The 17,670-nt window shown below is 51.5% G+C and overlaps 1 protein-coding gene across 5 annotated transcripts in view; it reads right to left on the reverse strand.

Moving 5' to 3' along the window:
• Window positions 1-17,670, reverse strand: part of TCF20 (transcription factor 20) — a 119,982-nt gene that overhangs the window by 62,446 nt on the left and 39,866 nt on the right. The window contains exon 1 of one of the 5 annotated variants that reach the window (XM_080575576.1): window positions 4,934-4,958. The exons of the other annotated variants lie outside the window; for them this stretch is intronic. The gene's annotated coding sequence lies outside the window, so the exon portion shown is untranslated. Of the gene's footprint in view, window positions 1-4,933; window positions 4,959-17,670 lie in introns of those variants that run through there. 5 annotated transcript variants of the gene reach the window in all.

Below are 17,670 nucleotides of genomic sequence, written 5' to 3' on the forward strand. Positions count from 1 at the left end.
TTTGTACCTTAAGACCTGCTCAGCTTCTTCTGCTTATTCCTTTTACCTCCTGCCAAAAAGCTGCTCCTGGCAGAATCAGAATTAGTTGCTGTGAAAGTGATTGTGATGTTGCAGACAAAAGAATCTGAGTCCAGTAAAAAGGCTAGGAACAACAGAAGCTGAACTTTTGAGGAAAAAAGGAGCACATTTCCATGCTGATGTCCAAAGCAATAAAGGTGGAAATGAAAATAGAAAGCCACACAAATATGATTCTCTGGCAAGACTGTCTCCAACAAGGCAGAAAAGGCCATCAATAAATCTTCATTATCTGAATTGCTAAACATATCTAAATAAAAGGAGAAATTCAAATATTAGAAGAACTCATCTTTTACAATGGTCTTGCAGAAAACCGACTCTGCCTTGCCAGAACATGTTTTACAGAAAAGGATTTTTTTTGTTCCCTTTAATTCCGCTGGCCTTTTACAGAGGTTTCATTTGTTGGTTTTCTTTCTGCCTACAGGGAAGTGGGAATTTCCAGGCTTGACAAGCTTAAATCCCCATGACATACAGTCCCAAATTTTAGAGGCAGCTAAGATTTTGATTCTTACTTCACTCCCTGTTGGTTTCCTCCCTGATGCACGCAATGGCTGTTTTGAATCTCAGCTGTTCCAACCGGGAAAAAAAAAAAAAGGTCCCTGAAGGAGCAGCGTTAGTTCTTCCAGGCACCTTGCTGCTATCGTACTACAGACACCAGGCGCGTTACTCAGCGCACGAGAAGGGCTTGCAGCAGAAAGAGGCAAAAGCAGAGCACATCAGACTAGACCAGAACCAAGGTCTTCTACGCCCATCTGCTAAGAAGGCTGTATTTATTTTCCATAGCGGTAGTCTTAGGCTCCACTTAAGATATACATTACGTGAAATCTCATTATCTTCTTGGCGCAGAAACCGAATTATACGTTTTTTTTTCTGTCACATGCAGTGATGTTTTCTGGTCCCGATTCATCGGAGACATTGGTTTATTAAAAATATTTTAGAGGTTTCACCACTGTTTACTTATATATCTCATATTGCTAACAAAACATGGGGAAAAAAAACCACTTCAAACAACCGCTTTAATTACTTTGTATCTTGAGACTCATAAAAGTACATACAATGCTCAAAAGCCCTAATTCTGAATTTCAGAAGACATTAATTTCTTATTTTAGTGCTCTGTATTACATTAGCAACATGTTCAAATCCTAAGAAGGGTAGGGCACATGCGAACGTACAGAACTTATGACTTCAAACACAGCATCTTCAAATATTTAGGGGCACTGCCTACACTTCTGGGGTATGGGAAAGAAGCATATATTCATCCATGTACCCCAAACGATGACAATGTTTTAAAACCTATCAGGTAACAGAGGAAACTGACCCAGGTTCAGAAAATTAGCATTTAATTTTGTAAAGTCTGTAGAGATCTATCTTTAGAGGGTCCAAGCGATGGGAACACCCAGTAGAATCTCACGCAGTTTCTATTTCAGGATGCTAGGGACCCTTCCAGTTGCCTGCTGAAGGTCAGGTTTAGGTTTATACCAACAAAACCTCTGCTTATGTATCGGGGCTGTCATCGTCCCTCTTGAAGAGACCACCTCTTGCAGCTCGGAACCCTACTGGCACTCACGTTTGTCCCAAAGAGGTGACAAGGAATGGAGGCCACCTATTTAACTTTTCTGTAAGCGTGCTCAGGGTAACCAGACTTGAATAAAACGCCGTCAGTTCCATCAGGGCTCTGAAAATAAGGTAGGAACCTCTTCTTAGGACACCACCAGCGAGCACAGGAGCAGGAAGAGAAGACTCAGCAAGCACGATGCATGTCTCTCTATCAACTCTATGAGTCTCCGTTGTTTTTACCTAGCTTTAGAAATAGCCCAAACCCACAAATAAGATTAAAAGATATCCCAACACAAACACTTTCACAAGGAGCAGAAGCACTCCAGAGGGCTGCGGTGGGGCCCGCAGTAACCCTGGCTGAACCCGGGTCTAACCAAGAGATGCTGTTTCGATTAGGGGAGGAAAAGTGTTTTGCCAGGGGTGAAATTTCACCTCCCCTGGGGTAGCAGCCTGCAATTCAGGTCCCCCCCATCGCAGCCACGCAGGGGTGAGCGAAGGGACGACTTCCCTTCTCTGAAACCCGCGGCGTTTCCCACTCTTGCAGCATGATTCATTCCCCAGGCTGCAGATCAAGGTGCCGGCTTACTCCTAACACTGATGAGAAAGGGTAGTCACCCTGTTTGCAATCAGCTAGCATTATCTCATCTCCAGAAACAGTAAGTCAGCAGCTAGCCTTAGGTGGTAAGTAGGGGGTTTCCTTAACAGTTCTCTTCATTGAGATTGAGAAGTTGTTTTTTTGAAAAGAAAAAAAAAAAAAGTAAAAATAGTGGTGGTTACAGGAAAGGGAATATCTTAACAGAAAGGGGGAACCAATTAACGCTTTCGGCTTGTTCCCCTTCACCAGCGCCTGGAAAGTCTGCTCTGATACAAGCATCTCCAGCCTCGGGCTTTTTGAGAGACCCTTGCACATCCTCGCTGATTACTTCCCCTACTCAGGGAGACAGGCTGTCCTTTACCCTAAATGCTTTTATCCTCTTGATGAGGTCTCTTACCCAGCTGGATCCTGCCTCACTTCTCCCACTGCAATCTCTGAGCCTGAGAGAAGACACCTGGGGACCTTTCACTTTGCTTAGGAAAGAGATTTAATCCTTTCACATCCTGGCATGGGGTTGAAGCGATGCACTCCTCCCCCTCCCCGAACACCTCTGGTTACAGTCCTGGGCGACGGATGTCCCCAGCTGAAGAGAAATCAAAGCAAAGGGTTTTCTCCGCTGTTTTTTTTTTTTTTTCCTCTTTCAGGAGTAATTTAAAAGCAGGTGTAGATAAAGAACCGAGAAAAACCCTGTAGGGAACAATCCTGCCGTACCTAGACAAGATGATGAGGCTTAAAATCTCTTCCGTATCTAATCGCGGCTAAATCACACCCTGGATGTCCCCTGCCACCCTCGACGCCGCAGGGAGCGTGTCCCTCGTTGTCCTCGCAGCGCCTGGTCCCGTGAGGTGACCCGCGTGGCTGCCCTCCCGTGCCTGGGGGAGCCGAGGGGGGCGGCAGAAAATCCCTCTGCGAGGGGGGAGGCAAAAAACCCCTCAACATCACCACCGTGATGGAGCCGAGGTGCAAACAACCCCTGCGTTGGTGCAGGGGTTCGGCTGCTCAGCGTTTTGGGTTGGGTTTTGTGGTTTTTTTCCCCACCGAAGGTCCCCGCGGGCGGCAGGGCAGGGCCGCGGGGCGCAGGCCGCGGGTCCCGTCGCAGAGGGCCGCGGAGCCGCAGAGGGGTGCCTCCCCCCAGCCCGCTCAGCCTGCAAAAGTGCCGCACGATTAATTATACATCTGCGCTACAAAAGATCGGCTCTATAACTGCAGGGGGTGCTATTCATCAGCCTTGAAACGTGCTGGCAGAGGACAGCCAGGGTCCAGCAGTTGACATAAAGAAATAAATAAATACAAAAGCGGGACGCGCTGCGGGTCGCGGGGGCGGACGCGCGGCGGGACCCGGGCAACCCGGGAGCGGAGGAGGCCGGTGCCACAGCCGCACGGGCCCCACGGCTTGGCCGGGGCTTGGCCACCAGGATTTAGCCCAGCTGGCCACCGGGGCGAGGCGCTGGGCAGAGCTGGGGCACCGGGCACGGTGACACCTGCATGCTCTCCCCGCTCCTCAGCCCTCCCCTTCCCAGGCTGCAACCCAACATCACGTTCGCAGCGGCCGGGGTCTGGGCTGGCTTCGCCACAGGGGCAAATTTAGAAGGACCCCCGCTCCCTGAGCCCTTTCTTTTGAAGCCCCCGTTTCCCGGAGCGGGCATTCAGCAAGTACAAACGCAACACGGTGTTAGGCATCCTTCCACTGTCACTCTCTGCTACCCTTCCTCCTCCAGACGCACGCACTAACACAAAATGACGGCTTCCTCAACAGACTGAATGAGCAAAGCCCTCGCGCCGATCCCTAATTGTCTGCCTTTTACTCTCTCGCTCCAGTCATATTATATCACAAAACTCAAAGCAGCCCACCCACTGTCCCTGTCTTTGTCCGAAATCTCAAATGAACGGTAAATTGGACAGAGGAAAAAAAAAAAAATGCTGAAGAAGAAGGGAGGGGCAAGCTACCCCCCCCTTTTCCTCCACCCCCTTTTTTTTCCTTCCCCCTTCTTTTTTTTTTTTTTTTTTTTTTTTTGAGGTTGCTCTTTGCTGGTGCACCCACACTGCTATTGTGCTGTCGTCAGTTTAAAAGGAAAAAAAAAAAAAAAAAAGATGGAGATATTAAAGAAGAAATCCCATCTCCCAGCCCTTGAGAATGTGACCCCGAGGCCCTGCCCTCCTCCCTCCCCGCGCACACCCATCGCCGTCAGGGCCCCCACCCCACCACCCCCTCGCCGCTCTCAACCTGCAGAACGGGGGGGGGGGGGGAAAACCAAACACCTCAGGAACCAAAACAAAAAAACCCACCGTCAACAGGATACAGGAGGGAGGGGGGATGAAGGAAGGGGGGGGGGGGGGGGGGATATAAAAAAAATAAATAAAAATAAAAATAACCCAGGCGGGCACATGCATAAACCCAATAACCCATTTATGTCGGTCTCCAGAGCTGGAGCCAGACTGCGGGGAGCAGCCAACAGCTGGGGCCTTGGCAGCGGCCGAGAAGAGAGGGCTCCAGCTGCGTCCCCGCGAGACGCCGCGCGAAGCCCCTGCCCCGCGGCCCCCCGCTCGCGCTCACGCTCCCCGGGTGGCCGCGGCGTGACGGGGTGACACGCGCGCACACGCGGGGCGCACGGCCGCGCGCGTGGCCTGCCGGATCCGGCCTCCGCCGGGCCATTTTGCACTCTAAACTTTCGAGAAGGAGAGAGACATAAAGCCCATTTACTGTACCTTTCTGGCATCTTTCTCAGCTTTCCCTGCTGCTTCTCCCCACCCCCTTCCGATTTATCTCAGCTACTGGTTTTATAAACCAAGAGGGTGGAGGGGGGGGGGGAGGGAAGAGGAGGGGGCTTTTTTTCTCCTCTCTCAGCCTCGTCTGCACCTTCTGCCTGAGCCCGCGAGTGAAGTCACAAGGCTGGGGCTCTGACATCACACCGAGCCCACAAACACAGGATTGTGACTTCACTGCAGGGTAGAACAGGGAGGACGAGGAGAGGGGAGGGGAAACGGCTCTTATTCAAACACATATCTGCAGTAGTAACAAAGGGAACTCAGGAAATGGCTGGCCAAGAAAATGGCTTTTTTTTCGTAAAAAAACACATATCCTCTTTTCTTATTCTCCCCCCCCCTCCCGGTAAAGTTTGTGACCACAATGGAAATACCTTTTACAAGTGGTTTGAGCAGCGCAGGCAGCAGCAAGTGGCAGACCAGCCACCGTCCTCCAGCACTGCCCACGCTCCTGCAGCCCTTTTGGGACAGAGCTGCCCGAGTTACCTGCTCCGGATGCAGAAAAGGTGCTGGGGCTAAGACCGAGGAGCACTGCAGGGGATCGAGAGAGGCTTTTGGGGAGGCAGGGGCGGGGGAAAAGGGCTGAGATAACCGGAGGCTGCAGGTCACACCCGGGATGCACTGAAAAAGCCAGCTGGGATAAGCGGCAGCGCGCTAGCAGTGACGCTCGGCAGCAGAGGTCTCGCAGTCGCGGGTTGGGCTGAGGTAACGCTAATTAGCATGCATTCATTTTTTTTTTCCACCTGAGGATCTGAAACCACTTTTAAACTGTAATTGGAATAAAAGAGGTATTAAAGCTCAGGCTTCAGGTAATGAAGTTGTACTAGAGGCCTAAGCAAGGCAACAGAGTTCAACGGTGAGGTTTTCAGTTCCCCGTCATATTTTCATTTTTTTAGGTGCCCTGGGGAGGGGCAGGTAGACTGAGACAGGTAAAAGAAAGATCCAGTGTGCTCCCAATGCAAAGCGATGCTTGCATGTTGCTTTGGGAGCAAAAGCACGTGATATAAACTTCTGTGGTCATTTCTGAAATAACACCTCCCCCCCAAAAGGGGATATTAAGTAAGTATGGGCTTAATTTGGCCTGCATCGTTGCAGGATTTGGGGTCTTCTTCATTTATTCAGTTGGAGGGTTTTTAACAGCAATTTACCAAGACTTAACACAACCTCAAATATTTTGGTACATAGGCAAAAAAAAGACCCTCTTATTTGTGTTCAAAATGGAATTTTCTTCCTCCCTTTGAAGAAAGGCAACTCCAGCACTTGCACTGCGCTAATAATGCCTGAAGGCCAGGAATTCAGAGGGATAAGCCAAGGGCACAGCTACAGCCAAGTGAAAGGAGTAAAAAAAAATTAAAGCACGCTAATTGCAGACGATGTAATATTTACAAAGTTAACCGGATTGTGGAGCCAAAGGGGAGGCAGCCCGCGCCGCTCGCGGCGCGTCCACCCCTCTTCTCCAGCCTCACCAAGGCCAGCCCGGAGGCAGGAGCGCGCCGGGCGGCGGCAGCCTGCCCCTTCCCGCAGCTTGCCATGCCGCAGGAGGGAAAGCTGTGCATGGAGCGAGCGAGAAGCACGAGGGAAGCGATCCAGATCCCCGCCACGAGCCGGCTGGCAGGTAGGGCTGGGAGGAGCGGGAGCTCTGCGGGCCAGCGAGGCGCGCTGCCGGGCTCCCAGGGAGGCTCCTCTGCGCCGGCTCGCTCCGTCCTGGACGGGCTCTGAACGCCAGCGCCTTGGGCACCGCGAGGGTTTTCCTCCCAGCCTTGGCATGGTCTCAGCACCTGGGAAGATTCTCCCTGGCTGCCTGTGTCATTTTATGGCTTCCAGTGCCAGCGCAGCGATAACACAGGCTGCAATGGAAGGCATACGCTCTCCTTCTGAGAGGGAGGGGAGAAGGTGTGCTACGGGCACCCAACAGACCTTGTACCCACCGCGCTCCTCAGAAAGCCTTGCTCCTTGTTTGGCCACGACTATGGTACAGGTTTAATACAGACTGAATCCCCCTGGATTATATGAGAGAGACCTCCATGTTTATCCCACTCCTTCCCCTTGGGGATCCTCCTCGGCCCACCGGCGGCCGGGCAGACAACATGGCCGCTGCGGCGCCAGGGTGCCCACAGACAACGGGGAGAGCGGCACGCGCTGGTGGGGAAGCGCAGCGAAGGAGCGGGGAAAAGAGAGAAACCCAACACGTGCACGCAAACGAGAACGGGCCTGCTCCGGCCCGGCCCACGGCGCAATTACCTGCCTTGGAAAGCGGCCAGGACGCCCAGGCCGAGTCCCTCCGCGCTCGTGCAAAGCGTCGTCAGCGCTGCCGGCACCGCCAGCAGCCCGCGCTTCGGCGGCGCGTCTCACCCCAAAACACCAAACCAGAGACAGGGCAGGGGCTGCACGGGGCTTATTTTCACACAACTGCGATTGTTTTGTTGATGCGGAAAGGTAATTAAAAAAAGTTCTGATTTCAAACGTGCCACAGAATTCCCAGAGCCCGGAGGCTGCTGCTTAGAGGCAGATTAATCACACTGAATTCTCCATCTAGATATTGCATGCTCTCCAAACTCCCACCGCTAATAGCTCTAATATTCTCCTCAGCGTGTGCATGCTGCTGGTGTTATGTTCCAGGAATATTAATTCCCCAACTCCAGCTTCTTTCACTCGCGCATGTACCCTAAAGGCTTGCTGCCGGGCACTGGGAGATTATGGAGGAGAGAAAATGGGGCTGGAGGAGAGCCCCCGGTGCAAAGGTGCTGGCTAGAGCTCCTCAAGGAAAGTCATTAATGTTCTTTAGATAAGCAAGCAGTCCAAATAAAATCTACCTGAAGGCCAAGTTCTTTAAACAAAGACAGCCAACTACACAGGCACAAGATGGTTGAAATTAAAATGAGTTCCCGACGCTGGCTTTGTTTTACCTGCTCCTGCTACCCCGAGACTTGCCCAAAATTGCGATCCTATTAATTGTGTGCTCTGAGTTACAGGTTTATGTTTGTGCCTTCCGCTAGTGTCGTCCCTAGTCCTTTTCGCCCCCAAGTAAGGCTACACACATCTGAACTCCGCTGCCAGGCGTCAGCAACACTGAAAATACAGCGGGTTGTAGTCTAGTCACCCAAAGAACAGGTAGCGCTCTACAGTGGTCGGCCCCATTGGTGAGCATTTGCTAGAGCTAGAAGGCTCTAGGAAAACTGACAGGAAAATAGCTTAGGAGTCCAGCTCAGGGTCTCTCTGCCCGTCGGGGAACAGAAGGTACACCCTGGCATCCTCATCCCACACAGAAGAGGGGAGGAAGAAGGCAGAAGGGAAACGTGCATTTTTTCTTTGGATTGAAATAGCTGCTGTTCCTAGTAAGCAGTTCAGTGTGTGTGTGATCTATATATACGGCCAAAAGGCCAGCTGCTAAGCTTTAAAACGAATGCACACTTGAAAAGTACCATTTAAGATGCCTATGATGCAATTTTCAAAGCTGCTGAATGCTCACAGCTCCTAGTGCTGCTCATCAGGGAAGACTGCAAGCAGTTGCCAGTGTAAAGCCCAGGTCTCAGGTCTCTGAAACCAGCCACACCAGGGCTCCGGAAAGCACCGCCCAGAAGACACCTCAAAACAGACGGCTGTGGCCATGCTGCCATTTAGCAGGACTACTTGCCTGACAAGCAGCTGTCATGGATATGATTTTTCTTTGTCAAGTAGTCAAAATACATATTGCCGTGTAACATACATCAGCATGCCTATGTCAGCACTGGGAAATAAAAGGGAGTTTGCCCCTTTTGTTGCAGGCATTTCCGATAAGCATACCGACACAGCATCTGAGCCATAGGTAGATTCTGCTGTATAGAGCAGCCTGTCGACTGTTACCACAGCTCAGAACACCTCAGCTAGTCTCTGGACTAAAACCTGTAAGACCACAGATGCACAGACAGAGATGGTGGTCTTATGACAGTCATGACAGATCAAAGAGAAGAGGCAGCATTTTTATAGCTCAAGACTGTGCAGTGATCTGGTGGTGGTTGCAGGGAGATGCAGCAGAACAGAGACATTTTTCTAAGCTTCCTCTGTTTCCCGTAGATCCCACAGGTCTACAATCACACATGTGTCCTGAACTCTCAGCCCCAATTCCTTAAACTTGATTCCTGCTGCAGGGAAGGGGGAGAATGGGGCTTCAACCCAGGCAATGGCTGCATAAGGCCCTTGGGGCTGAACTCTGCTGTAGTGCAAGGGGAGAGGCGCTGGTTTCCCTCCTTGTGATAAACCGAGGCATCCCTCTGCGTAGCTTAGGTGCAAATCTGTGATCCTCCTTCTCTCTTTGTACACAAAGAATGAAGCAGATAGCGAGGCTGACATCTAAATCCTCACTATTGGACATCTGAGATAACCCCGTTTGTTTTTGTTTTTCAAGCTCAAACATATGAGAAGGGAGAAAGACGGAAGGATTTCAACCCCTGCCAAGCCCTGTCGCCAGCCCCCTGAGTTACAGATCTATGAACTCTTATGGGATGAGGGCTCTTTGCTTTTATCTCCCTGTGCAGCTCATGTCCTCAGCCCTTTGCAAACAGATGTTTTGCCCTCCGAAAGGGAAAAGAGGAAGAGAGAGAGAGAGAGAGCACGAGAGAGAGAGAAAGCAGGAGCAGGAATGCTGTCTGCAGATGTCAATCAGGACTTCAGTCTAGGTCTTACCTGCCAGTCCTGCAGAAGGAGGATACATGAATTTTCTAGTTGGATAGTCAGTATCATCAAACAAGAAAATTGTGAGGTTTGGATTGTAATGCAGTCTCACGTTCAGTAAAAAAGGCCTTGTTACATGGAGAAGATGTGGGACTGAGGATCCTATTCCTAGCACCTTAAAAATTAAAATTTCACTACAAATCTCCTAAAGAAATGGACAAAAATAGTACAGCATTTCAGACCGTTTGTGTAGAACACGGTAACACTGGCAAGGGGGAAGTGATCGTAGGTAGAATACAGTCAGGTTCGGGGAAAGCTTTCTCTGCATTTTTCAAAATTATACGAAGGAAAAATATTCTTGGGAATGAAAAGTCTAATGATTACATGTACACAGAGAGTGTCATCTCCATCTCGGCGCTCGGCAGAAACCAGCTCCCCCACGCCAACACCCTCCCCTCCAGCCACCCACCCTGATATTCTTCCTCGCCACTTCCCACCCATTAACCCAGTACCTGCAGTGCAGTGCTCAAGTGGGACTGGCGGAGCTGCTGCCGCTGTCATCTCGTCGGAGCTGGCAGTCACCTGCCAATCTCGCCCCCACTTCCTCCTCCCTCCCGCTCCCCCCACCCCTCGTCAGTGCCGCTTTCCCTGGGGATAGATCACTCTCCCCCCCCCCACAAGCAGCCTCACAAATAACTACCGTTAACTCAATAATATCCCCCTCCAAGGTTTTTAATGACCGGCCGCGCGCGGCGCTCCGGACTGGCAGGAACGGGACGGAGAGGGAGGCTAGCAACAGGGGGTGGGAGAGTTTGGATGGCTGCGGGCTTCACGCCGGGGGGGGGGAAAGCTCCTTCCCCTCCGCATGGCAGCTCTGGCACGGGCGACCCACAAGCCCCCATGGGATGCCGAGGCCCTGGCAGCGGGCAGGTGGAGAGCGGGCGACATGTGCCGCCTGGCTGGGGAGGGGGCCGGGGGCCGCGGGTGCTGGTGCTGACAGCCGGGCCCCCCCGGGGCCGGGGGAGGTCCTGGAGCCCCTCCAGAAAGCACGGCCCGGGACAGCATCGAACGCGGGGACCAGAAACGGAGGGGGCGGAAAAAAATCAGGTGCATTACTCCCTTTTGGACATCTTCACAAAACACATATCTCAACATACAGAAAGGCCTGGGTCATGTTATTGTTGCTTCCTTGCAAGAGAACAGTCTTATTAAGCCCCCCCTCCTTTTTTTTTTTTTTTTTTTTTCCTGAAAATTGATGGGTTTGTGGTCTGGGAGGCATTTTCTTCGCCTTGAATGAAATGGACGTGGCTTACTGAACTTTCAAACAAGCTCTCCACCTAATGTTTGTTTGTTCGCACCCATTGCAACTCCCTTAATTTTTAACTGGTCTAAATAAGTTTTGTCTTTTTTTTTTTTTTTAAATAATCAGTCACTGAAGTTTTATCTGAATAGCCCTAAGCCTATTAGTGCTGGGGTTGTCCGTGGAGCCCCCTCCCCCCCGAGGTTAAACAAGCCCACAATTCCTTTTGTACTCTAAATAACACGCTGGGAAGAAAAGAGGCAAAGAGGGATAAAAAAGCCCAAGCCCCACACTTGGTCCTTTTTAAAACATAAAGAGACACTGGAAAGGGGCATAAATGCAAGGCCTCTTTTAATTCCCTCCCTCCCCCTCTTTGTAGGTCACCTTTCCTATGAAGACATTGATGCTTTGAGTCTTCATTTGCTTAAACCAAGAGAAGAAGTTCAGGTGACCGCCGTTGCACCGCAGGAGCGGGGCAGAGGACACTTCTCCAGGGGGTGTGCTGGGAAGAGGACGAGTGTGAGGGAAGGGGCCCAAAACCCAGAGGGGCAGGGACCCAACATGCACGGGGTGCCCACCGGGCAGGCATGTTTTGCTCTGAGGGGTCAGAGCCCGGCACCACCCTGCCCATGTCGGCCTGGCAGCCCCTGGGCAGCCACCCCTCCGCCCCAGGGGGGGCCCAGCTCCCCCGAAATCAGCAGCAGCCTTCCCATTGCTTCATTAAACTAACACAGCTTCCCGCCATTGCCCCGGCAACCGCCACAGGCCTCCTGTTTGCCAGCTGGGGGAATTAAAGGCAGCCTGGCAGCCAGCCCCCCGGCTCGGCTACCTTTGAGAGCTCGCCTTCTACGCTGTCAGAAGGCGTCCCCAGGCGGGGAGGGGGCTGGAGGAGATGGAGGCTGGGCAGAAGTGGTCCCCCAGAGAGCCAGGACACCCCACCACCACAGCACGGAGCTGCTGGCATCCAGCCCCCCGCAGCAGCGAAGGGCTGCTTCCCACCTCTGCTGAGCACTTCACCACGGCACCCTCGCTCCACTTGGGATCCCTAGGGACTACGCAATGCCCCAAAAGCTCCAACGGTCCAAAGGTGGAAGTTACTCCCCATCACAGCATCATCCCTGTCCAAACACGACCACGGTTCCCATTAGTCACCAACACGTTCCCCTCGGTGAGGTGAGGTAGCAAATTATGTCTTCTTGTCCCCAGTTTTCTTCCTTTTTCTTAAATCATGTACGCTGTGATGTATGCCTTAGCATGAGCTCCCTGCTTCCGTCGCCTCCTTGATGAATGAAAGGAGAGAAGACAGGATGAGCTGCCCCTTCCTTCACTGCTCTCCCTTCGAAAAAACATTCTCAGGAAGAACTGAATGAAAAATGGCAATTTCATACAGGCCTCAAGCGCACAGACACACTCCCGTCCCTCTGCTTGCTCTCAATCCTGCTGTTCAAAGTGGGTCGATGGTGCTTTCAGGCAGGTCAGAAAAGTCCCTCAGCACAGTTCCCCTTCCCACTGAAGGAACCCAACGCTTTGCCCAAGTCCTCATACACACCCAAAATTAGATGGGCTGGGCTGGCCTCTGAGGGGGTGAAGAGAACAAACCCTGCTTACTCCAATGGCTCCGTACAGAAAAATGTATTTCCATAGAAAATGTAACCAGCAACAAAGGGCAAAACTTGCGGGGCTATCTCCTACCTTCAGCGCATATCCTGCAGCACAGCTCTGCAATACGCAGACCGCTTCCAGCACCTTCTTAGCATCACCACCACGGGCTACAAACACCACAGAGGAGGCCTGCCAAACTGGTGAGGAGAGGAAAACACCTCACTCCACAACAGCAACAAATAAAGGAGCACTATTCACAAAACTCGGGAATCCAGATCTGTTTTGTCCTGTTTTCCATGACTACTGACTGTGAGTGGAGGTCTCACAGGGACGAGCATTAAGTATTTATTCCAGCTCTTGGTTTTGTCAGATTCTGATGCCACTAACACGTTTCGATTCTGCTTGGAAAACAACACGTCTTTTTTAATCCAGGGATCCCAAAACAACACTGCAGAAGTACCTCTAACCTCATCGGCAGCACCCAGGCTTCACACAGCTCTGCAGCACGCATTTCCCAACAGCAGCGAACACTGTCCTGAGAAACCTGCTCCAGTCCAGAGCCTGAACAATTTGTATGCCCTTCTCCTCTCTCCTTTGTGGTAATATTTAGCCTTGTCAAACATTACTTAGCTGCACATTAAATATCACAATTAAGGAAGACAAAGAAGGGAAGAAAGAAATGAGGATCTTCCAGATTCTGGCCGCTACTCTGAATCGCACAAGGAAGTGGCGCATGGAAGATGTGGAGCTGTTTATAAGCATTAAACAACTCGCTAAGCAATCTTGCAGGAACAAACATAAAGGCAACATGTCCTAGCAACCCTACAAAAATTATCTGAGAGATCCCACCTCAGTGACAGGGGACAGCATTGTAGTTAAGGGTTTCTGAACAAATCTAGAGCAGAGGTAAATAAGGGGCAGGGAAATATGATCAAACACTCCAGTACAAAGCTCCCAGAAAGAACTGTTACAGACCATAAAAGGGATGTCTTTGAGATGAAGGGAAAACAGTACAAACACTTTGTCATCATCCACTGGAAACAATAGTGGCGGTGGGAAGAATATTGCCTTACTTCTGGTGGGGGATGCAGAGAAAAGGGGAAGCTTTCAGCTACTTGCAGGAGAAATTGAGAGGGGAGATGTGTGTGCAGACCACTGCAGGTAATGACCACTGGACTGGGAAACTTGGTTGGAAGTTGCAGGCCTGCCAGCACTCCTGGTTTAATCATCTGCCTTCTACTTTGGAGGTTTCCCGTGTTCCCATCTTTTGGTTCTCTCTCTGTGCAGGACTCTGACCTCTCCAAAAAAATGGTGCAGGCAAAATAAGCAGGTTTCTAGTTCTTAAGCATTTCTTCCAGGCAGTAAGAAGTTGAATCCCGGAGGCTTAAAACCAAGCCAACTCCCTCCCCGAAACAGAAACCAATCTACGTTTAAATCTCAGGTTTTTCAGGTAGTGCCAGGGCGTGGAGGGAGAGGAGGCTGACAAGTGCTGAAGCCCAGGGCCATCTGCCCTGACCTGGACTGCTCTGCGCCCTGTCCCCACCTCTCCAACCACGAAGCGCTCGCCGCCTGCTGCTGCCAAACCCACTTTAATTTTTTCCACGCTCCTCGCTAATTAAACCTCCAGCCCGTTCCGCCTCTCCTCCCACCTGGCCTAGCTCGGCTCCCCGCTTTCACATTTTTTTCATTCTTCCCCACACCCGAGAGATTCAAGTTTCTGGAGCCTCAAAGGCCGGGGCGGACAAGGACCCGCCTCAGCCCAGCCGAACCATGGCCTGCCCTCCTCCAGCGGGGATTGCTGCCGGCGAGCCGGAGGCGCACAGGGGCAGGAGCGGCGCTGGCCTCGGCGCGCGCCCCACGCTCGTTTTCCCCGGTGCTGCCATACATGATTAATCATCCCCGGGACACGCCTGCCGCTCCCCCCGGCTCTCAAACAGCCACAGCAGCGGCGAGAGCAGAGAAACCTCCCCGGGTGCCCGGCCCCGGCCTTGCTGGCGTCTCCCAGCGGAGACCTCCGATCCTCCGCACGTCTGCCCCTCGCCCGCCCGCCTCGCGGCCTCGCAATTAATCTCTGCCCTTCCCCCATGTTCAAGCCGGCCTCGCCTCCCCCCTCCCCCAGCCCCCGTCCATCTGTGTCTAATTGCGTTTCATCTGCAGTCGTTCTCTGGAAGACTCACCGGGAAGGTGTCCAGAAGACGCGCGCAAGCCCAAGCACGCGCTCAACGTGGGGCGCGGGGGGCGGCGGCGGCGGCTCAGGGGCGCCAAGTTGGGTCCTCCAGGCCCACCGTCCCCTCCCCGGGCAGGGGACGAGGGACCACGGAGGACAAATGCCCACGCAAAGCGGCGCAGGACAGACGGGGAGCCGTGAGCTCGTCCCCTGGCCTCCCGCACACCCGCTCCCCTGCATAAACAACGCACGTGCGCAGCGGTTCTACACGGCTCGCAGGGCTTCCTCCCGGAGGGCCGAGTCCCGAGCTGGGGCTGCTGCAGGGTTCAGATCTCAGGTGGGACATGTGCTGCCCAAGGGCTGAGTCCATGGTTTCCTTCAGAGGAGGCTGGAGCCATGTGGTTTCACGCGCTACTGCCAGATAACGCGAAGGTATGGGTTAACGTGCGGCAGCTGGGAAGGCGAGCCTGGCTCCCAGCAAGGGAAATGTTCTCCACCTTTTCTTCAAAAAGTAAATCTTACAGCTGCCAGAGGTTAGGGACTGAGCTACTAACCCATCTAACACCACCTTAAGCCTCGTCTGTGCGCTGCCAAAACTTTAAATATACGAATTCGCAGCTCCGGTGGGGGTGACACGTTTCCTGTAGCAGGACAGCAACTTGGACCCAGACAAATCTTTCAGCTCTGCACACAGAGTTGCTTCTATCCACGCTACCGGTGAGCAGAGCTATAACCAGTACCTCCCAAGCTTTTTCTGTCACTCGCCTTCCATTTGCAATGGCTGCCCATCCCAACCAGCCCCGGACAGGCAAACACGGGAGTAAGCAGTCGAGTTGCTGTGACTAACGAGTTGCCATTTGCCAGCTGAGTCACAGCAACACTAACCCAACCAGCCTCCTGGTGGTTGGAGCCAACATTTTACTTCTTACTGCAATGAGGAAGGACTGCAAACAGAGTCAATTACTACAGCCCAGATGACGGCTTATAATCTGATCATGGTAAATCAACTCGCTGGCAATCATCTGTTCATACATTTTGCTCTGTCAGTATCAGGTTTAGTCAAATCTTTTGGTTCCACCGAATGCCGTAAGCTGCCTGCGTTTCTGCAGTACAACTGTAATGCTGTTTGTGGTGAAGATGCAGAAAGCTAACACCCCATTTTTATCCTTTTAAGCCTCTCCTCAAGACACTTATTCTAATGAAAGTGCCACATTTGAAGATGTCAATCTACAGAAGCAGATGTGGCCCAAACATATATATAGGTCTTTAAATAAGCACAAAAATCATGCTTCTTTCTCCCTCATCCTTCTTGGGTATTGGACACTAATCTGAGAGTCCCAGAAGTCTGGGTTCAGTCCCCTGTTACAGCGCAGACTTTCTGCACCATCTTGAACCACAATACAGTTTTTCATGAAGCTATAAAATGGGGGCAGGATTAGTTTCGACACAAAGCACGGAGAAATACATGCATCAATGCTCCTAAAAAGCTCTGTACAAAAGACAAGGGTTGTATAAATAACTAAATATAAATATACACAACAGATTTACCACTGCCCCAGAACTCTGACTTTGTGAGGCAGTCTACAGAGAAGGGTATTTTCCCGACGCTCACCGATTTAAGGAAAACAAGTACCTGTGAGAGAACAGACAGCACTCCATCTGCAGATGAATTTTATCTGCTTTCGATGCTAGTTCAGAGCCAGCACATGCTGGGAGTAAACAAAATTTGTTAGGAGACAACAGTATGTGACAAATGAGAGCAACACGTGGACTAAGGACCGTTGAACAAGTCCCCGTGCATGTCAACATCACAGAGACTTCCACTACCTGTCTGAAGCCTTGCAGAGAAAGGCACAGAAACTCACCTCTCCTCCCACTGCTAGCGGCACTCTGGTCCATGTCAACATGCATCCTCCACACTGGCAGAGGAAGTTTTTACTGGCATCACCTGAACTGTATTGTCACGGTGCAAGGACTGTCAACCCTCTATCTTTCATCAGCACAGAGTTCTCCTTATCAGAGAAGGAAAGCACAAAAGGGAGGGAGAAATGCGTACACACAAGCAGTGTTTCTCTGATGCTCAGCATAAAAATCTAATCAAAATTGTACCAGAATGGTGATGTGAAAAGCACCCTGCCAAGTCAGTAATAAATATAAAATTCATATCTAACATTTCCACAATATATCACCTCTCATCCTGCAGTACTTTCCGCATTGTTAGGACTCAGATGAATCCCCAAATCAGCACAGATTTGAACTGGAATCTAACATTTTTGTTGGCTTCACATTCTTTCAAATTACATCCTTAAGCGAGAGTAGGATAACAGACACTTAAAATGGCCCCTTGAATGCGGCAGCAGCCATTTTAAATAGGGCCCGACTCCTTCCAGCTGCCCAACTCATTCCCCAAAGCTTGTCCCCCGTCCACCGTCTGTCCCTCTCGCTCCCTGAGCCTGGCTCACCATGCTAGCCATCCCGTGGCAAAAGAAAGGCCGCATGGTAATTTTGGGGTGCACAAATGGCTGTCTGCCCCAGTAGGCTCCATCAGCGACATCCCAACTCCAAAACTCCAGAGGTCGGAGCCACTGAGATTTCACAAGACAACAAAACCCAATCTTCTCAGCTTTCACCTTTCTCAGGCAGTAGCAGACAACGCCCCACAAAGGTGTTATGCACGGCATCCGCAGGGACCAAGAGCTCCGCACCATGAAGCTAACAGTAGTAACAGCTTCTCCTTATCGTGAAGACCACGTGGATTGGGAAAAAAGTGGAGAGGGCATGGAGTAAAAAGTGATCTCAGCTTGCTTTCCATTAGTCATAGCCTACCTCCCTATGGCCTGTTATCTGACTACTCATCACCGAATCCTTCCCATCAGATGCATTTGCCAGTGATTCTGATGGGAACAATTAGCTGTGCCATTCTTTCTCATCCTATCAATGCACTTGTATGACAAAACAGCG

The sequence above is a fragment of the Anser brachyrhynchus genome, assembly GCF_964034855.1.
Source record: "Anser brachyrhynchus genome assembly, chromosome: 1".
NCBI classification, from domain to species: Eukaryota; Metazoa; Chordata; class Aves; order Anseriformes; family Anatidae; genus Anser; species Anser brachyrhynchus.